Source organism: Nelumbo nucifera, chromosome 6 (assembly GCF_055504915.1).
Source record: "Nelumbo nucifera cultivar China Antique chromosome 6, China Antique-T2T, whole genome shotgun sequence".
Classification (NCBI taxonomy): domain Eukaryota; kingdom Viridiplantae; phylum Streptophyta; class Magnoliopsida; order Proteales; family Nelumbonaceae; genus Nelumbo; species Nelumbo nucifera.
Window position 1 is genome coordinate 40,723,044 of NC_142654.1, and position 23,208 is coordinate 40,746,251.

General features: G+C 32.2%; 1 pseudogene; it reads right to left on the minus strand.

Moving 5' to 3' along the window:
• Positions 1-5,934: 5,934 nt before the first annotated feature.
• Positions 5,935-23,172, minus strand: LOC148790794 (ABC transporter G family member 10-like; annotated as a pseudogene).
• Between the last annotated feature and the right edge of the window lie 36 nt (positions 23,173-23,208).

The following is a 23,208-nucleotide window of genomic DNA, read 5'->3' on the forward strand; positions in this document are numbered from 1 at the left end:
AAACTTGATAATGATACTGCACTAAATGTTGGATTGAACTGTTTTTTATGTACCAACCAATGAGATCATCTAAGGGTAAAATACCTGGGTATGTTGAAATATTTGGAAGATCACTTGAGTGGATGATCTTTGTGATGAGATCATCCACTTTGTTAGACAATTATACACATTCAATATCAAATTAAATAAAATCATCTTTTCACTTAAGTGGCTCAATGGTCAAGTGAGACCATGGTCCTTGAAGACATGAATTCTTGGCTTCAAATCTTTATATTCTCAAAGTATTTTGGGATTTATTTTAAGGCAAGTTTAGTCCAACAAAGCCAATCAAGACTGATTTCATCAAGGTAAAAAAAGGCTAGTTTCATCAAGACCAATCAAGGTTGATTCTTTATGTAAATTTAGGTAGGGTAAGCTCCAAACCCTAGAACTATCTTGAGTTGGGTTCTATTCCAAGAATTTGGAACCAGACCCTACCCAATAACAAATTAGGCAAGGTCAGTTCCATTCGATTTTGGTAGAACTGATCCATTTGATCACCTTTAATTGTAATGTGGACATGAGATCTCTCTCTCTCTCTCTCTCTCTCTCTCCGCTTCTCATCTTTCTCATTAACTCTTCCAATTATCTTTCCTCATTAGTCATGCCATTAACACTCTCTCCTTCAATAAGTAATATCACTAATTCTCTCTTCTCTCAATTACTGCATTAAATTTCCTAAAATTCATTAATTCTATCAATATCTATATCTATTTCAATTTAATCATAATTTTATATCCATTAGATATATTTACCTTGATTTATAATTAATAATAAAAATTAAATTAAATCAAAATATAATTTAAAATGTAACTCGATTATTTAATTACAATTTATAACCCATTTAATATTCAATGGTATATTATTGTACTCTCAATAATCAACTTTCATTTAAAGATAGTTTTTAAGTTAATTAATCAAATAAGTTCCATTTCAAAATAAATATTATTTACTTGACTTAAGAATAAAATTATTAATATTTGAAATAGAAAATTGCATTTTATTATAATTATAACCCATTTAAATTCCATTCAAAACTTAACATTATAATTTAGAACCCATTTATTATGCTTCCATTTCATTATAATTATTTATAAAATATATAGTTTTTAACACATTTATTTTTTTTCAAAGATGATAAAATTAACAAGATTTAATTATAAAATAAAATAACTAAACAAAAATATCTCATGTTAAAATTATTCAATAATAAAATTTTAAATTAATTAGTACAAATAAAATATCATAAAATTTGTAATACATTTACATATAATTATTAACACATTTATATTTCTGAAATATGATATAATTATCAACAAGATTTAATTAAATAAATAATTAAATAAAAATATCTCATGTTAAAATTATTCAATAATAAAATTTTAAATAAATTAGTACAAATAAAATATCCTAAAAATCGTAATTCAATTAGGTTTCACTTGAAAAAAATAAAAATTCATGAGAAAAAGTATAATTATTTAGTACATTACTTAAATGACATAAAAGACTAATTATTTTGTTATTATTGGTAAAAATAAGTTTTTAGTAGAACAAAAATGAATAAATTAAAAAATAATAAAAATAATAAAAATAATTTTTACTAATAGAATTGATGAAATTAATAAAACTTTAATTTTTTAAAATTAATAAAACCCTTTATCTTAATAGATTAATAAAAATAGTAAAATAAATTAAAATGTAATATGCATTCAAATTTTATTTAAAATTAATACAAAATTAATTAACACTAATAAAGTAAATAAATTTATGAAAAAGTAATATAAATAATAAAAAGTTATTAATTTTAATTTATTTATTTGATTTAAATGTCATACATGTTGTTAAATCTAAACATTGATAAAATTATGGATGGGTTGGATTTGGGTTGACTCGGCCTTCTTGGAATGTTATAGAAATTGAATTTAAGAAATGAATTGACACTGTTGGAATAGAACCAAAGGACCAAGAGTTCATGGATGATTGGGGAGAGAGATTGAACTTGGGTTAATCATGGATTGGATTAGCTAGGTCTATACCCAACCCATTTGGTTCTAGGCCTAAAGCATAAGCCTTAGGCCAAGCTTGATTATGGACCTATGACTTTTATGTATAAAATATTAAATATGTATGCTGTTTTATATTATGTATGTCATACAATATATCTATGAAAATTTTATAGTTTTTATAATACAAATATTATATACTATATGTATTATAGGTATCAAATTAAAATAATTATATATAAAATACAAAATCATATACATAATTATAAATAATATATACATAAATATGTGCGGGCCATGCTTGCTGTAATGGACTCAAGCCCATCTAAAAAATTTGTGGGGTTAGGCTGAAAAATGATCAGCCCTAGGATGAAGGAAATGAGTGTTTTGCTAAAACAAATAAGAAAACCTAGAACAAGAGGAATGTTTTAGAATTGTCAGTTCATCTTGCTTTAGTTTGTTCATTTTTTGGCCAATAAAAATTATTATAATTTTTATTTAATTATATTTTAAAATTTAACTTATTTATTTTTTAATTAATTAATTGCTAAATTAACTAATAATGTCATAGGGCCAGCTAGACATGATAAAAAAAACGTTTGAATTAAACTTAGATAGTCTTGGTGATCAATTGAAAATGTCATAAAGGTCCTTCATTTTCAATTTGGTTTAACAAAGACCGTGCATCGCAGGGGTCCCTATTTGTGTTTACATACGTAAAAACTAGTAAATGTACATGTGCGTTGCATGTGGCAATTTTAGATAATAATAATAATAATAATAATAGTAATAATAATAATAATAGTAATAGTAATAATAATAATAATAGTAATAGTAGTAATAATAATAATAATAATAATAATAATAATAATAATAATAAATCAGATATATGTCTAGATTTTATTAATTTCTTGTATAATTTTTTAAATTTTTATCTATTTTTAAAATTTTATTATTTAATTATAATATCATGAGCTGTCCCATTTAACATAACACAGAAAATGGATTTATTTTTATGTAAAATAAAAAATATTTACTCCATTTTCATTACCAATAAAAAATAATTCTTTTTTATATAATGTGATGATGTATAATATCAAGGACGACTCTTAATTTTTCTATAAACTTTTTCTTTTTTTTCATAGATTTTAGTGTTTCTATCTATTTTTAATTTTGTATTATTTAATCGTGACATCATAAGTTAACCTAGGCTATTGAATTCATGAACCATTTTGTGAATGGAAAACATTTTCCTTTTCAAGACAATTTAACCTTTTGTATTCCATTTCCACCATTAAAAATAATTCTCATTTGTCACACTTATTTTATTTAATATGATGGCTATATAATATTAGAGATGTGCCAAATTTTCTATTAATTGTTTTTGTATTTCTATATTTTAAATTTTATTATTCAATTATAACATCATGGGTTAAACCATTTGACTTGGATAATTGACCCATTTGGTTTTAAATTTTGTATTTTATTACATTATTAATAAAAGCAAATATTGTTTATCACACTTACTTTTTTTTAATATGAGAATTAATATATAATGTTAGAGATGTGTCTATACTTTTCTATTTTATATATTTTCTATAAACTTTTTTGTATTTTTTTAGAAAAATATTATTTTACTATGACATCATGGATTAATCCATTGATCTGAATGGTTGAACCATTGATCCACCACAAGGAGAAAAATGGTCTCGTTTATGGATTAGTTTTAAACATTGCATTCAATCTCTATTATTAATAAAAATACTTCTTATTTATCATACCTGTTTTTGTTTAATATACAAATATATAATATTAAAGATGTGCCTACAATTTTTTAATTATGTATTTTTATCTATTTGAAATTTATAATATTTAATTATGGTATATTGGGTTCACTTGTTTGACCCACATGATATAACTATTTGTCTACCACCTAGAAAAACCAATTGTGTTTTTAGTTTTTTCTTTAATATAAGTTTTATATTATAAATATCAGTAACCTCCCTTAACATTTCATAAATACCAATACTTCCCTTCTCTTTTCAAAATGGAATAATAGTTGACATTGTTGTTCATTGGACCAAAACCTCCCTTTTAGGGTTACGTGTAAGTAGTGTTTTATAAACTGATCTAGAGGTTGAACCATTTTTGCCTCTAGGTCATAGGTTTGACCGTCTAGGTTGAATGGGTTAGATTGTGTCACATCTACAATACATAAATCATACACATATAAGTGACAACTAATTTTTTCCTTCTATTTATTAATGACCAAACTCTATCTCGTTCACTATTAGAACTAAAGGTTTTAGTAGTAGAGGTTGTATAAATTCTCCTATATCCTAATAATGAGAATTCATATATAATGTACATTTCAAATAATAAAATCATTAGCTTCATCTTATTCTATTCCAATTTCACTTTTAATATTTTCATAAAATTCAAGTAAAACATCATCTAAACCATTTTTATAATCTTAACTAAATATATATTTTAAATTTATATTGTAGCTAAATATATATTTTAAATAAAACTTCCATTACATTAATAATATTTTGAAATTTTAAATTATTTTTATATATTTTTAAAAAACATTGACTAATTATAAATAAATAATTAATTGAAATACAAGAAATTGGGTAATAAACACCAAAAATGCATTAATTGTATCATAAAAAATTTGTAAAAAAATATTTTATACAAACTACAATTTTCCAATCTCATTAGTTATAAAATCATGGGACATTTTCTCATTATAAAAATTAGTAAGGATGTGTTTATATGAAATACAACTTTTTAACATAGAATAAATGGAATTCCACCTATGCTGAATATCTAATACAAAATTTCTATATTTTAGACCATATTTTTACATAAATATCTAAGTTCTTATTTTCTAGTACTTGAACTTCTAATATACATAATACAATTTCTAATTTTAGAAATATGAGAAATAATATTTAAAGCATCTTGTATACATAAATTTAAGATGTTTCATGCACATTTATTATGAAATAATTTACCACTTAAACATAGTTTTGATTGAGATTTTAAAATATTTATTATTGAATTATCATTATTAGCATTATCAAAACTAATAAAAAAACTTTAATTTTTAATTTCATAAGTATGTAAAATATTTAATATAATAGAAACAATTGTTAAGCCAATATATGGCCATTCAAGTCTTGTAAAACTTTTTTTTTTTTTTTATAAAAGCCAATTTTCATCAATAAAATGCCCCATAACACAGATATAACTTATATTGTATTTAAAAGTCCAAATATCAAATATAAGTGCAGTTTTATAATTAAGAATTGACAAAGTAGAAATTAAATTTTGTTTATAAAAATAAAAATTTTTTTTAAAGCATCTATTCTAATTGTATTTTTAAAAACTTTTAAACTAAGGATTTACTCATTGTTGTAAAAATCTTTCTAGCCTTGGATCTTAAGCTAACAAAAACAGTTGTTCAACATGTACAATATAGTTGATTCTTGTTTCATTTTTCTTGAGAATATTCAAAATTACCAAAAATTCATGCCCAATTTTTAATTGATTTTAATTATCTTCATTTTTTAGATAATTGGTTGTATGTTTAGCTAAAATTCCAATACCATCACTGTTGTTATAACTAAAAGGGAAAATTCCTGATAGGTACCTTGTACTTTAGGCTGAATGTCAATTTAGTACCCGTACTTTAAATTGTGACAATCTAGTACCCAAACTTTCAATTTGGAACAATTTGGTACCCGACGTTAGATTTCCGTTGGTTAGAGGATAAAAAGTCTTAAATACCCCCAATGCTATTTTGATCGATTAAAATTATTAAAATAACCCATCGAGCAATGCAAGTAGGAACCACTGTTCTTGCATTTATAGAGAACCAACTCCCTCATGTCGATGGTGTCAGGCGAATGTGCCTCCAGGAAAGTTGATTTCGACGTACACGACGCCGGAAAATTATTGCGCTGCCATTTTTGGAGGGGAGGAGAGCACTGAAACATGCCACAAATGAATTCAACATCAAAATCACCATCCAAACCACCAGACAGAAGTATAGAAACCCATCAATTTCTCTTCTCAAACCCAGTAGCCAATATACGGGAACACTGTAAAGAAGAGCAAAAAATAGAAGAAAGGGGAGGAATACCAGGGTGTTGGCTACTACGTAGGACGAGACTCTGTAAGCTCCTCTAGAGGTCTCTCTCATCAAAATTCTTCTCTCCGATAAGAAAATCAGTAGCCCTTTTGTTGTTGAAGAGAGCAAGAAAGTGAGATTGAAAGCGAAGAACCCGAGTCACGTCTGCCACCTGACCCGAGTGGTGTCATTGTTAACATTCATGAAAATTGTTCCTAGTACAACTCCGGCCACTAAGGCTTGGATCATTCGGGCTGCAAAAAGTTGTTTGGTTCTGAATTTGTTGTTGCAGAATCTCTGGCTTAGAATTAAGATCTCTCGAAATCCAGAATTTGGGTAGAAAAGATGCTTTTCTTCGATAAAATCAGATGTTGAAGTTGTTGCCAACCGCTTTTCTTGTTACCCGTCTTCTTCATGATGATTTCCAATAGCTTTATCCTCAATCGACAATTGGCCTTCAAGAGTCGACGAGGTTTTTATACCCAGAGTATAACCCAGAGACCTTGCACTGCTCACCGCCTTAGATCCCACGAGCTGAATCCCCGCCAATCCTTGAATCCTTCACATGAATGATCCAACCCCAACTCTTTCAACAGCTCTCTCACTCTCGCTGTAGCCACACTACGCCCACCACATCCCCTCAGACAGGCACTGTACATGACTGTCTCTTCGACTGTTAGCAACGGGAAGAGCGCGTCGTGCTGGGTGACGTAGCCCGACACTCTTCGAAAATGTGCAACATCCATGGGCTGATCATTAATAAGAACCTGACGGGAAATTCTACCCAGTGGAATCATCCTGGCAAGATTTCCATCGGAAGCAGTGCCGTTTTTTATCGAACTAAGAAGGGTTTTTCGTTCATTCAACCCAGAACGAAAACAATAAGGGATTAGGGAAATAAGAAGGTTTTTCTAATAAAGGGTATTTTTGGTATTTTGAAAATTTTAACCCGCATGTGAGTTTCTAACTGACGAAAATCTAACATCGGTTACCAAATTCTTGCAAATTAAAAGTTTAGGTACCAAATTGTCCCAAATTGAAAGTTTGGGTACTAGATTGTCCCGATTTAAAGTACGAGTACTAAATTGACACTCAACCTAAAGTACATGGTACTTATCGGGGATTTTTTCCCTAACTAAAATCACCTTTACATTTTAGGCAAATTGGGGTGGCTTCAACAGTAGCATTAGCCATAGAACCACTAGCACCCATATGGATGTTATCGTATTGTGATAGTGCACCTTTGAAGCTAAACATATTGGAAAAGGGATTTTGAGAGAATCAGCCATATTTTTAAAATTTATAGTATTAAAATCCTAAAAAAATGAAAACTAATTGCAACTTATCTGATCTATTAGTTTGGAGTCCCAACTTGATTTCAATTGATAAAACTTTTAAGTCTCCCAAATTGCAAACTTGAGATACTTGAGCAAACATTCTTTTTGTTACTATTTGAATAAAGTTGAGATTTAAGGACTAGAGAGATAGGGAATAAGAGAATATGAGAGTGTATGAGAGAGTACACAAGTATGTGAATATACGAGAGTATGAGAATTATGTGATGAGAATAAAGGAGGGTAAGAGTATTTATAGAAGTTAGAATTAATTCAAATAACCAAAATACCCTAAAAACTAACTATTGTATAGTTGTTGGAAGGGGTAATTTGATCTTTCATAAAGTTAATTATCACTTTACCAAAATGCCCTCCAAATTATCACTTGCGTACATCTATGTGGGCAGCCCACGAGAAGGCATAGGGATTATGGATATCGACACAATCACACAACCACACAATCACTCAATCCCAGCCCCAGCCACAGCTATCCTCGGGCGGTAGACAGGACTCGTAACAAGGAGGTTGTCAATTGTCATTACTCGGCATTGGTCCAACTAACCAGCTAACTTGCAAGTAATAGGCCATGCTTTGTGTAAATTGTTCAGTGTTCACACGCATAAACCCGTGGATAGGGTTTAAGGTTCAATCGAATGACGACATGATAATTGAAGCACATTGATCTAATTACAGCTGATGTATTTTTTTAATTTATGTATTTTTATCTATTTGAAATTTTTAGTATTTAATTATGGTATATTGGGTTCATTTGTTTGACCCACATGATATAACTATTTATCTATCACCTAGAAAAATCAATTGTGTTTTGAGTTTTTTCTTTAATATAAGTTTTATATTATAAATATCAGTAACCTCCCTTAACATTTATCATAAATACTAATACTTCCCTTTTCTTTTCAAAATGGATTAATAGTTGATATTGTTGTTCATTGGACCAAAACCTCACTTCTTTTAGGATTACGTGTAAATAGTGTTTTAAAAACTGATCTAGAGGTTGAACCATTTTTGCCTCTAGGTCACAGGTTTGACCGTCTAGGTTGAATGGGTTTGACCGTGTCACATCTACGATACATAAATCATACATATATGTGTGTGTGTGTGTGTGTGTGTTCTACATGTAATACATGTATTACTTTATATTTAATTTACGTTTTTTATTCAGTTTTTAATTTTTTTATTTGTAAAAAATATTAAAAATTACAATTTGAATCCAAAAAGTGTTTTTTTTTTTTAAATAGTGGGACAAGGCACCTATGTCTCCTTAGGATGCATATCTCGAAAAGTTTCCCAAAATAAAAAAAAATCACCTCAATTAGAAATCGGACAATGGAGTGCAAAGTTATGGCCTCCCAAATTTTGCATATGCATTTTGTGTGCAACTCTTGACTCGGTCAACAGGTCAAACAAGTCAATGGTCCAACCGTCTGGGTCAGACATTTTTCTTACCAAGTCAACAATTTTTTACCATCCACATGGTTTTACTAAAACCAAATCCTGAATCTTGGTCTGGTGACGGTTCGTGTAGTTCAATTGGCTAGGTCAACTACAGATTGAAAACACTACGTGTAAGATCCACTTGCATGCTATTTCATGTTTGGTTAAATATTTTCAAAACCCAATTTTAGCCCTTTAGCTACTTATGCCAATTTCATTAAACAAAGATCTGCCACCAAAGAAATTCACTTTTTTTGCAGGTAGAGAAGACTTGTTTGATTTTGTTTGACCACCAAAAAATTTGATATTAAACTGAGTTCATAGCAATACCCAACCTAAGGATGTTGCCATTTAAGCAACTGGAGTCATTGACATTGGTTGTATTTGGTACCATTACCACTTCTATTTGCAACATTCTGTGTTGATCATCACAAATTTTTGAGAAATTGTCTTATCACATCACATCAAACAACCATTTTCACTAAAAAAATATAAGCATTGGATTAGGTGTTGGCATTTATAATGGAAACACCAAATTTGATGTTTAATAGCAATGGTACTCAATGTTATATTGATAACTCAATGTATTTGTGGTGCAAAAAATATATTCTCACAAAATTTGTATTGACCAATATAAAATATTGCAAGTAGAAGTGGCAATAGTACCAAACAAAACCCTAGTCATCAACTACTAGATCACAATGGCAAACCAGGGCCGCTACATACTAATAAAGTAATAATACCCAACCAGACCCCACTGCCATTCAAGTTAACGAGAACTCATATTTCATTCATTTAGCTTTAGTTTTTTGGCTTTTATAAGCCATTAACACCTAAATCTTCCTCTCCTTGTCTCACTAACCCACTAACCATCGACAACATTTCCTCCATCTCATCCAACTTCCAAATTGAATTGTTGAAACTTCCAACTATAGCTTTAATCTAGCCCAAAATGGTTATAACGGTTTTGAGATTAAAGTGGTGACAAGAGATTTATCCCTTCTCTTCTCATAATAATGAAGGGCCATCGATTTATAAGGTTTTACTTTCTTGCCCATAATTGATGAGAAGTTGTACAAGTAGAGATTGATTGAGGAGCACTGAAATGGCTATTAGTTGCTCATAGACCTTGATAAGGGATTCATTATGCACGTTTAATAGTTTGAAGAGAAACTCTACTCTTTTTGGGTTGCAAGAATCGATAGATGACAAACTACAAAGCATGTTAAGGGGAGGAGATGTGGATGACAATGGGGGTTTTTAATCAAATGGTGGAGTTCTATGTCTTCATTTTTAGATTAAGATTTGATTTGATAAGAATATCTCTGTCTTTCGGTTCTTTTATTTTCCCCCTCTTTACATTGCTCTGTTTTTTCTTTTCTTCATTTGTTCTTTTAATTGGTGTGGGCACTTAGAAGAGTAAAAAAATAAAAATAAAAACATTTGTTTATATTATTTTATTGATGAATAAAAAATTCGCATGCGATTCTTTATACCATCTCTCTCTCTATCTCTCTCTAGTTTTATTCCATTCTATTTTGGCCTACTTATTCTTGATCATGTGGGACTAAGGGAGCTCAGATTTGTAATGACATTAGCTCCAAGTTATATTAGTTAAATGGGTGAAGTAGATGAAGTGAAATTATAAGAGGACACAATGGGTTTTGTAAGAGATCTGAAGGTGAGATGGTAAAGTGGTGAACTGATGAAAGGATGTTTGTTCCTTTGTTACAAATGTTGGAAAAATTACTCAAATCATCGGCCATTAAAGCTTTTATTTAGCTTGTGATTGGGGTGTGGCTAACTTCCTTATCTGCAATGTAGTGTATCGTTTTTACACCTTTTACTTTCTTAGCAGACTCCATAGCTTATCTCTCACGGTCATGTTCATCGTTTACCTGTCAAAAATCAAACAAAACGATTTGCTTTACTATGTTTCTACCTACAACAAATTTTGATTTAGTCGGAGAGGAGAGAAAGGAAAAGGGGTTGGTGGAGAGAGAAGACATAGGGAGGATTTAGGTTGGTAATTAATTTTCAAGGTCCACTCACTATTAGATCAGTTTAGATGGTTTATAACTATCAAAACCAATTCATAATCATTCCAACAATCAATCTGACAAAAGAGAGAGAAGGGAAGTATTAGTCCATTAAACGTAATCCCCACATTGATTTTATAAGGTTATATTTGTTTTTTAAATTATTGAAAATAGAAGGGAAGGATTAGTATTTAACACAAAACTTATGGGAGGTTTAAGTTTTTTACTTAAATTTAAGATTTAATGAGAGAGAATGAAAATTAATGACTTAAACATGAGACTTAATTAAGGAATAAAATGTACTAAAAAGTAATATTCAAATTATAATTTCTACCCTCACAATAAGAATGACCAAATTCAAGAAGAGGGGCATTTTATTCCAATACATATGGGTCGTGATGCCATGCACGGCATGAACTATAAATACGAGTCAAAGAATATGTGTGAAAAAGAAGAGAAAATCTTGATTCCATGCCTCTTTTTCCATCAGCGATGTAACCTTTTTCGGTTGAATATGCCAACCTGCTCCGTTGAGAGGAGCTGCTCTGTCTATGCCAAAAGAGCATGCACCAACTTCAAATCATTCTTCCGGCCCAAATCTGATAAACTCTTGTACAGACATCATTAATAACTTTCCCTTTACCCCTCTCTTCCAAAGTGCTGGTTGCAGAATTCAATTCCGTATTAATGCTGGAACAAATCAGCTAATACACCAACGGATCAGCCCTCGATTGGTTACAGACCTTGCAATGTCATCGCAAAGCATTCTTCTGGGTCTTGCAGAATGCTCATGTCTCGCAAAGCACATTTCCCCAAGAGGGAGATGATTGACCAACATCGTCAAATTGTGGTCATCTCACTGTATCTACTACCTTCACACTGTCTCAATCATACCAACCATTTTGACCAAAAGCTAAGGATATCCCCTTGGAATTTTGATTCATTCCCCCACCTGTTACTTACTGTTCCAACTGCACTGAAGTTATATCAGTGTTATAACCCACATTTTTGACATACCACTAAAGTTATATTTGACATACCACTGAGTCGAAGGGGGAGGTTCACTATAGTGAATGACTACTGATAGGGAGGGTGGCGGGTGGTGACAGTGGCTAAACTAAGCTGCTGTAGATTGTAGGACTTTTCATTATGGCCTCATTCGCTTTTTGGTAAGTTATTTATTCAGGTAAATGCAATTACCTAGGTTATTCATGTTCTTTTATTTCCTAGGTAAATAAGGCAATGACCATTTTAGCAATAGAAATCCATTATTAAAAGGGGTATTTTTGCCCCAGTGTTGATAACTTTTCTCTTATGTAGAAAAGTTATTTATCCACCTAGGAGATAGGTATCACTTAACCTAGGAAAATAAACTTTCCCTGATCCCCACATAAAACTGAAAAAAGAACATGTGAATCTTGGTCAATAAGAATCGAAATTTCACTGGACAACTTTCTCCCCTCTCCAAATCCAAAAAAAGAACGCCCCCAAAGTTCAGCCACTTCACAGCCATTTTCAAATGACCCCTAAGTGAACTAAGAGTCCATCCACCTATAGTGAAATGTAGGAAAATATACGAACTGCAAATACAAACGATGCCTGTAGTGCTAAGGCCTTGTTTGTCCTTGTAGAATATTGCAGCTGATTGCACCATGAATATATGAACAAATTGCAGAAATAAAAGATAAAGGACTCAGTTTTCAGTAGAGGTGCAACGGTGCAATTTAAGCTGGCCAAACAAGTTCCTCTCCTGCTGCTCAGGTTGGGCTTTAGGCTGGGATCTTGGGTTTCTCTGCGTGACCACACTTATTTTTGCTACATTGAAGCTCGCAGCTGATCTGAACCCTTCATTAGCTAGGGGAACCTCTATTGGTCATATTTGCAGTCTACATCAGCCATGTACCCATCTTTATATGTGAATTTACCCAAATTTAAAAGTTGTGTATAAAGAAAGGGAATCATTTTGCCATGTCACAGGGTATTTTGATATGAAGTTTATTCCATGAATATAGTTAGGGTGAAGAGAAGAATCTGGTGACTCCTTTTTCTGCCTTGCCACGTGGAAAGTTTTCTAGGGCATATTGGTTATGCTAGCAGCTGCGTGGTCTAGTGTAGGAGCCGACATGACCCATGAAAGTACGAAACTACTGTCTACGGGGTTCACAACTTCAGTTTGGGGGAGATCACATTGGCGCCCCTACCACGCAAATCTCAGCGTGCATTGGGAATATCTTCTATACTTATCATAGGGAAATGTTACTAATACACAGGTGGAAGGTGCTTTGGGGTGCCAATCACATCTCAACTTAGGGCAACAAATCCACTTACTCATTTTTGTAAGTATGGGAGATGTTTCAGAGGGTAAATTCCTTATTACTATACTGTATTTTAGGCTTAGTGCCACTTTGGTCCCTAAACTTCAAAATGCAACAAGTCAGTACCCAAACTTTTAAAATGTGCCAATCCAATACTTGTCATTAACCAGCCCGTTAATCATCCATTAAGTGACATTTGAAAAGACACAAATGCCCTTTGGGTGTCATCTAATTTTCTTTATCAACCATCCATATGTTGATAAAAAATGAAGTCTCAAATCCTTGCCTCTTATTCAAGAAAGTTGGAGTTACGTCTTAGTGGACATTTTGGTGACCCCACTTTCTTGAACAGAAGAGGCAAGGATTTGGGACTGTTCACTTTTTGTCAACGTTTGAATGATAGATAAAGAGAATTAGATGACACTTGAAGTGTATTTGTGTTTTTTCAAAGGGCAGTTAACAATTAATTAATGGGATAGTTAATGGTAGGTATTAGATTGATATATTTTGAAAGTTTTGGTGTTAAATTGTCGCGTTTTAAAGTTTGAGGATCAAAGTGACACTAGACCCAAAATACAGGGTACTAATCTGGAATTTTCCCTATTTCCAATGTACGAACATGCTGTGAGGTCAGTGTGAGACGCAATATGTGAGAAAAAGATCCGGACTCATTTTTCTCTAACCACATATAAAAAAAAGTTTCGTCCCTGAAGGCGTATTGATTACTCACAATTAAGAATTTTTAATTGAAAAGAGAAAATTTGAGGAGTCATTATTAAAGGATTAGAGCCTATGACAATTGACAAATGTGGTGGGTCTTGGTGTTCACATGTAGTGGTGGCAAACTGGCAATTGGGCGAGTTGGGTTGGGTTTGGTTTGGGTTGAGTTTCAACCCAATCCATTTAACCCGCCAACTCGTTAATGACCTAATTATGTAAAATTAAATGGGTTGGGTTCAACCCAAATCCGCTTTAACCCAATCCAATCCTCTCAAACCCATTAATCTTATATTTATGTACTTAAAAAAAAAACTAACTCTATTTTAATAAATAAGTTGGTCATAGCTTAGTGGTAATAGTAGTTGCTATTTACACAAGTGGGAAGGTTCAAATCACATTACAGGCATTATTTTTACACAAGCAGCAAAGCCATTTAACTATTTTCGGGCTTCGGATTTGACAAACCACTTTGGTTCAAACCGATCAGACCAACTTGAACTATCTAATTGGATTGTCTTTGAACTAATCACATCAAGAGTGGTTGAACCATTTAGATCTGGCCAGTCTGGTCGGACCAAGTCCTGACTGAACTGGTTCGGACCGGTTGGGACCACACCAGATCGGGCTGGTTCAGCTTAGTCAGGCTAGACCTAGTTGGTCCGGTTCACTTTGATCGGACCGGATCGAGCCGGATTCGGGTCGGTCCCATGTCAGAGGCTCCAAAGGGTCTAGGTCAGCTAGCATTGTTGACCCGTGCCGGATTCGCTTCAGGTTGTATGGATACGCGCCGAATTGATGATCCAAACCGAGCAAAGCAAGTGGGGTGGTTTAGGGTTTGGACTTCACCCGTGCGACCTACTCCGGATTTGGATCAACCCGAATCAGCTTTGTGTCGGGTTGGGCCGGGCTGTGTGAATAATGGTTGGACCGGATGACCCAAACTGGGCAAAGCAAGCGATATCGAGCCATCCCGTTTGACGTCTATTTCAAATTTGAGTTGACCCAGATCGGTATATGTTGGATCGGATGCGTTGAACTAATCCGTACTTGGGTGAAATTGATTTGGATTTATGTTAGGTGAAGTGTGTCGATTCAAGACAAAACTAAATTTAGTCAACAATTAATAGAAAATTAATGCATTAATTATAAATCATTTAATTCAAATGAAGAAAATAAAAAAAAAGGCTAAGGAATTAATATTTATGTTTGTAATGGTTAACCCAACAGTTATCCCCAACCCAACCCAATCCAACCCAATCCATTTAAATGGGTGGATTGGGTGATGGGTTGATCACATAACCCGCCAAGTAAATGGGCGGATTGGGCAGATTAGATTCTGAGTGAGTTGGGCGGGTGGATGAAAAATTGTCTCCTCTATTCACATGTGGTGCAATCATGTTTCTTTGTTTTATTGAAAGTATTATACGAAAATGCTGCCACCATGGTCACAGATGATGTAATCTCTGGGTTGTGGACCTGGAAAATGAACATCTTTGTGACCTAGAGGAAATTGTGTAAGGAGCTTTCTCAACTGACCCAATTGGCTTCCTAAATAGGTGCAGTGGGAAAGATCCTCCCCTTAAGACCACCCCACCAATAGGAATCTTGTGGCTAATCCAGATGATGCGTATTAGATAATGGATTCATTCATGAGTGCACATGTTATTGTTGGAAGAACAAATATGGTTGTGGGGTTAATTGTAGAACAGAAGATAAATGGAGGAAGGACAAAGTACAAACTGAAAAGCTATGGACTATGGTTGGTGAAGAGTATGCTTTCATTTGGGGACAAATATCTACCAAATAAATCTTAAATGTATATCTCAACCCAAAAAAATCATAATTGACTTATACAACAAAAATTGAGGAAAATTTTCTATTAGTACCTTGTACTTTAGGCCTACTACCACTTTTGTTCCCCAAATCTTAAAATGTGATAATTCAGTATTCGAACTATCAAAATATGCCAATCCAGTACCTTCTGTTAATCAACTGTTAAGTGGCATTTAAAAGCATAAACGCCTTACGAGTGACATCTAATTATCTTTATTAATCATCCAAACATTGACAAAAAATGAACAGTCTCAAATCCTTGCCTCTTCTATTCAAGAAAATTGACACTTGAAGGGCATTTATGGCTTTTCAAATGCCACTTTACGGCTGGTTAACGATAGGTATTAGATTGACATGTTTTGAAAGTTTAGATACTGAATGGTCGTGTTTTATTGTTCGAGGACCAAAATGGCACTAAGCCCAAAGTACAGGTACTAATCAGGTTTTATATATATATATATATATATATTTATGTTTATATAAAAATTAGAGTAAAATATAAAACCTCCCTGAATTTTCTAACAATCATATAAACCTCCCTTGCAAAAGTATACAGTAAGTAATCTCCCTTCCATTATCTTTTTAGACAGAAAACCTAATGCAATGCTTTTATTTTTTTAAATGCCAAATTTGCCCTTAGAATTATCATTGATACTCGAACCAACTTTTTTAAATGCCAATTTTATCTGTTTTGTGGCTTAGCATAAACCTGGCGGTGAAAGCATGGAGGCAATACATTGCAATTCAAGGAGGGTAGAGTTTGAATAGAGAGTAGTGGGCAGGAAATCTAGTTTGACATTCCATCTATATTAGTGGTTCTAGCAATCCATGCCCCACCATGATTTTCTCTATGGATAACCAACATTTATAAGCAAACAAAAGGCCCTAAACCCTGAGAAAAGATGGTAGTTAGTCTTGAAAATAGAAAACAACTCTGCCAAAACTATAAACATATATAGATATTTGTAAGAGAATGGTCCCTCACTCCCTCGGATCGTTGACAACTAGAAACTCTAGAAAATGAGCTAATACCCCAATTGCGTTTAAATCAGTTGTTCCTGCCCCCCCATTTCAACTTTCATGTCTCTCATTTGCAGGGGCATGTGTTTCCTCTTTTACAGTTAAACCACTGCCAGGGTTTTGGACAAATAACGTGATTTTGTGTTAATGTAGTGGACACAAATGCCTACCGGCAAGGTTCAAAGTATCAATATGTATCATGTCGATGGTTTCTCGATATTCTCTTTTAGGGGTTGTATCGGGTCAGACACTGATTCAGAGGATAGTCGGGCCTTAAATCGATCCCTCTGAATCAGTTTCGAAAAAAAAAAAATAAATAAAACCTAAAAAAAATACCAATACAGGCCGATACGTATTGGTCTGTGTTGACGATACTTTGAACCTTGCCTACCGGCTACCACATGATGTTTATAGATTGCAAAAATCGATTGCATCATGTTGTGTTTTTTTACTGAAATAAGTAGTTTTGTTTTTAAAATGTCAAATCCAACCTCTGCCAAGTCAGCAAAATTTGATGACATGGCACTTGCTTTTATTGTAAAAATAAATAAATCATACATGATGAGCACTAGTACACTAGAGCTACTAAATTATCCGATCACCCACATAAATAAACAAAGCGTTATCTAACCCTAAATTGGCCAAGAATGGGAAACCTTCATGCCTTTTAATTAGTTTTAGCATGCCGAGAATTTTCCTTCAAACCAAATGTAGCCTCAAAAGGAAATTTTATAAACAACAGTTATAGCTCCAATGCAATCAGCTTAAGCTCCACAGAATTCTGTACCATTTATAAAAATGGGGATGGTAACAATTGTTTAGTCAAAAATCCTGATTTTACTTTCCCTTTTTACCCTCTACTATTTTTCTTTTTTCAGTATTTAACTATCATGAGGTCATATGCTGTCCATCAAAGTTTTTCCAACATAAAAAAATGAGAATGCAAACTATTAACATGGTTGTAAATTCTATAACCAATTACACACATGACACATAAGGACTGCTAAATGGTGGTTGGAGATCTCATAACCAATAATTTATCATTATTTATGTTTTTGCTGAAATCATATATCAATCAATTAATTCTATAAATTCACCCTGATGTTTAGAATAAAAATTAAAAATTCATGAACCTCACTTAGGATTAACATAGTGCATGTGAAATCATCTAAACACCAAAACTTGAGAAGAATACAAAAGACACCTCTTATTGAATTAATATTAATTTTAGTTAGATAATAAGAATCCTATTATGGGCTTAATATTAATTTAGGGTTTGTTTGGATACTTTTTCTAGCTATGGGTGAAAGATAGCAGTAGACTCAATAAGAAGGATTCAATTATATATTATAGTCATGTTATGGTTTTCTAGAAAGGGATTTCACATTCAGAAATATATATTCTCCAAAGAAGGAATCATAATTAAAATTATATGAATGTTTAATTTTGATCGAAAGTGAAATATAGAAAAGAAAAGCAAGAACTACTTACGGGAAGAAACTTTCATATGCTTTTGGAAGAAAATAAAATAATTTAAAAATCTTAAAAGCAGGACCTAGCCCTCTCCCTCTCCTTACCACGGTAGCAAAATCATCGGTGAAGAGGAAGATAACCAACTACTAAGAAGACGAAGGTGCGAATGGTGTGGCTGGATGGTTTTGGAGCAAAAAGCAAGATTAAATTTTGATCTGTTGTTTAGTTGCCCAAAAGAATAAAAGTTCGGATCTGTTTTATGATCCATTGTTAAAAAAATCAAATCATTTTATTAAACTGATGATATCCTAGAAAATGAATACCATGCCTAACCAGTGGTGTAAATCGGAAAGGCATAAACCATTTCATCACCTAAACCCAAAAGGTCTAAGTTATAATCTATTAAGAACATTCATCATTAACATGATGGTCTTGAAGATAAAAACAAACTAATCAAAGGCATTTTCGTTTGAGTGAGGGAAATAGATAAATGGAAAAGTGAAGATCATAACTAATCTTTGGAGGGAGAGGAATGGTGATGAGTGTTTTGAGGAAGAGGACAAAAGATATTCCAAAGACCATAGCTACTACAATTCAAAAGCCTAGACATTGTATTAAAAATGGTTAGGTAGAATAAAGAAATGTTTTTGGCCCTCTAATAGTATCAACTTAAATATAGATGGGGGAAGTTTTCATGAGATTAAAAGTTCCATAGTACCCCAATCAAATGTGAAAATATTATATTCACTAAAAAAGTCTAAATATTATTATACTAAAGTGTCTCCATCTTGTTACCAAAACCATTGATTAGAAGTTTTCTTTTTTTCTTATGTTTCACAGGGCTACACAAATGGGGGTAGCCCATCCCCCATTCCCTTAACCCCCTAACCCCCGGTGGCAGTGGGATATGATCATCAACAATTGAGACAATTGACAAGGTATAGAATGTCAAATGCCAATATGGGTTTGGATTAGATTGTAGCTACTAAAGACCTAACTCCAAGTCCTTCCCAAATTGAGGTCAATACCATATTTTCATCCCAAATTAGAATTTTGTTATCATACTTGATTTGCATTAGTGCATTTAATTATTGATTTTTGCATTTATTTTCACCCGTGCATCGCACGGGCTTTTCAAGTAGTAATAGTGAAAGAAGAGAACCGTCAATAATGACCATAAAATAAGCATCATGCAAATAATAACAATCAAGAAGTAGAAAATGTTTTGAAAAAGGATTAGTTTAACAAAGGATTTATAGCTCTAACAATCCTTGTAATTTGCGAAAAGGCCACTTTCACCCTTTTATATATATCCTTCTTCTTCCTCCCATTCTGTCTCCTCCGCTATAACCACCTAACTAAAAAATCAATAGAAATCACAACTCCACAGATCAAGCCCACATTACATTTAGAGGTCTAATGTGGGCTATGTCGGGCTGGCATAGCTCACTTTTGCGGGCTATTTGTGCTATAGCAAGTCGTGTTGTGTTGATACACAGGCCTGAGCGGGCCATGCCTGCCTGGCCCAGAACCCCTCAAAATACAAAATAGACAACAAATTGAATAGAAAAATTTAGAAGTTTTCTTTCATTTGAATTTAATGAATACAAAGTAAAAAAATAAACTGAAAAAAAAACTACAATGGAATTTAAATAAAATATAAAAATAATATAATAAAATTGAAAATAAAAATTTACAATGGTATTGAAAAAATTGCAAATAACTTTTAAATAAAATTGAAAAACAAAATTCACAATAATTTTAAATATGCTATACAATTAATGAGTATACAAAAAATATTGATTTCATTATTTTCTTCAACATCAACCATACAAGTCCTACCTCCTTCATTTCCTTAATCTTGATTTATATCATTTGCTTCTAGTGAAACATCAAGTGAAGTGTTATGTCCTCCCTGATCTTTTAGTTTGTCTTTAGCATCAAGGATTGGGTAATTTTTTTCATGCACATTCATTCAATCAGGCTAAAGTATGAAAATTATTTAATTCATCAGAGTTGAGTGCATTTATTAAATTAGTAAAATTAGCTTATAAATAAAAATTGAGTTTAATAAATGAACTTGATGACAAAGTGACAAATAATTTTTAACTTCTATTTATTAATGACCAAACTCTATCTCTTTCACTAGTAGAACTAGAGGTTTTAGTAGTAGAGGTTGTATTAATTCTCCTATATCCTAATAATGAAGATTCATATATAATGTACATTTCAAATAATAAAATCATTAACTTCATCTTATTCTATTCCAATTTCACTTTTAACATTTTCATAAGATTCAAGTAAAACATCATCTAAACCATTTTTATAATCTTAGCTAAATATATATTTTAAATTTATATTGTAGATAAATATATATTTTAAATTTAACTTCCATTACATCAATAATATTTTGAAAATTTAAATTATTTTATATAATTTTTAAAAAACATTGACTAATTATAAATAAATAATTAATTAAAATACAAGAATTTGGGTAATAAACACCAAAAAATGCATTAATTGTATCATAAAAAATTTGTATAAAAACATTTTATACAAACTACAATTTTCCAATCTCATTAGTTATAATATCATGGGACATTTACTCATTATAAAAATTAGTAAGGATGTGTTTATATGAAATACAACTTTTTAACATAGAATAAATGGAATTCCACCTATGCTGAATATCTAATACAAAATTTCTATATTTTAGACCATGTTTTTATATAAATATTTAAGTTCTTATTTTGTAGTACTTGAACTTCTAATATAGATAATACAATTTCTAATTTTAGAAATATGAGAAATAATATTTAAAGCATCTTGTATACATAAATTTATGATGTTTCATGCACATTTAATATGAAATAATTTACCATTTAAACATAGTTTTGATTGAGATTTTAAAATATTTATTATTGAATTATCATTACTAGCATTACCAAAACTAATAAAAAAACTTTAATTTTTAATTTCATAAGTATGTAAAATATTTAATATAATAGAAACAATTGTTTAGCCAATATATGGCCATTCAAGTCTTGTAAATTTTTTTTTTTATAAAAGTCAATTTTCATCAATAAAATGCCTCATAACACATATATAACTTAAATTGTATTTAAAAGTCCAAATATCAAATATAAGTGCAATTTTATAATTAAGAATTGACAAAGTAGAAACTACAATTTTGTTTATATAAATAATTTTTTTTAATGCATCTATTCTAATTGTATTTTTAAAAACTTTTAAACTAAGGATTTACTCATTGTTGTAAAAATCTTTCTAGCCTAGGATCTTAAGCTAATAAAAGTAGTTGTTCAACATGTACAATATAGTTGATTTTTGTTTCATTTTTCTGGAGAATATTCAAAATTACCAAAAATTCATGCTCAATTTGTAATTGATTTTAATTATCTTCATTTTTTAGATAATTGGTTGCATGTTTAGCTAAAATTTCAATACCATCACTGTTGTTATAACTAAAAGGGAAAATTCCCAATAGGTAGCCTGTACTTTAGGCCGAGTGCCAATTTAGTACCCGTACTTTAAATCATGACGATCTAGTACCCAAACTTTAAATTTGGGACAATTTGGTACCCGATGTTAGATTTCCGTCGGTTAGAGGATAAAAAGTCTTAAATACCCCCATTGCTATTTCGATCAATTAAAATTATTAAAATAACCCATCGAGCAAGCAAGTAGGAACCACTGTTCTTGCATTTACAAAGAACCAGCTCCCTCACGCCGGTGGTGTCTGGCGAATGTGTTGCTGGGAAAGTTGATTTTGACGTACACGACGTTGAAAAATTACTGCGCCGTCGAGAATCCGAGAAGCAGTGCCATTTTTGGAGGGGAGGAGAGCACTGAAACATGCCACAAATGAATTCGACATCAACACCACCATCCAAACCACCAGACAGAAGTATAGAAACCCATCGATTTCTCTTCTCAAACCCACTAGCCAATATAAGGGAACGCTGTAGAGAAGAGCAAACAATAGAAGAAAGGGGAGGAATACCAGGGTGTTGGTTGCTACGTAGGACGAGACTCTGTAAGCTCCTCTAGAGGTCTCTCTCATCAAAATTCTTCTATCCGATAAGAAAATCGGTAGCCCTTTTTGTGGTTGAAGAGAGCAAGAAAGTGAGATTGAAAGAGAAGAACCTGAGTCACGTCTGCAACCTGACCCGGTTGGTGTCATTGTTATTCATGAAATTTGTTCCCAGCACAACTCCGACCACTAAGGCTTGGATCATTTGGGCCGCAAAAAGTTGCTTGGTTCTGAATATGTTGCTGCAGAATCTCTGGCTTAGAATTAAGATCTCTTGAATTGAGAATTTGGGTAGAAAAGATGCTTTTCTTCGATAAAATCAGATGTTGAAGTTGTCGTCAACCGCTTTTCTTGTTGCTTGTCTTCTTCATGATGATTTTCAGTAGCTTTATCCTCAATCGACAATTGGCCTTCAAGAGTCAACGAGGTTTGTATACCCAGAGTCTCTATAACCCAGAGACCTTGCACTGCTCACCGCCTAAGATCCCACGAGCTGAATCCCCGCCAATCCTTGAATCCTTCACATGATCCAACTTCAGCTCTTTCTGTAGCTCTCTCACTCTCGCTGCAGCCACACTACGCCCACCACATCCCATCAGACAGGCGTTGTACATGAGTGTTTCTTTGACTGTTAGCAGAGGGAAGAGTGCATCGTGCTGGGTGACATAGCCCGACACTCTTCGAAAATGTGCAGCATCCATGGGATGATCATTAACAAGAACCTGACGGGAAATTCTACGCAGTGGAAACATCTTGGCAAGATTTCCGTCGAAAGCGGTGTCGTTTTT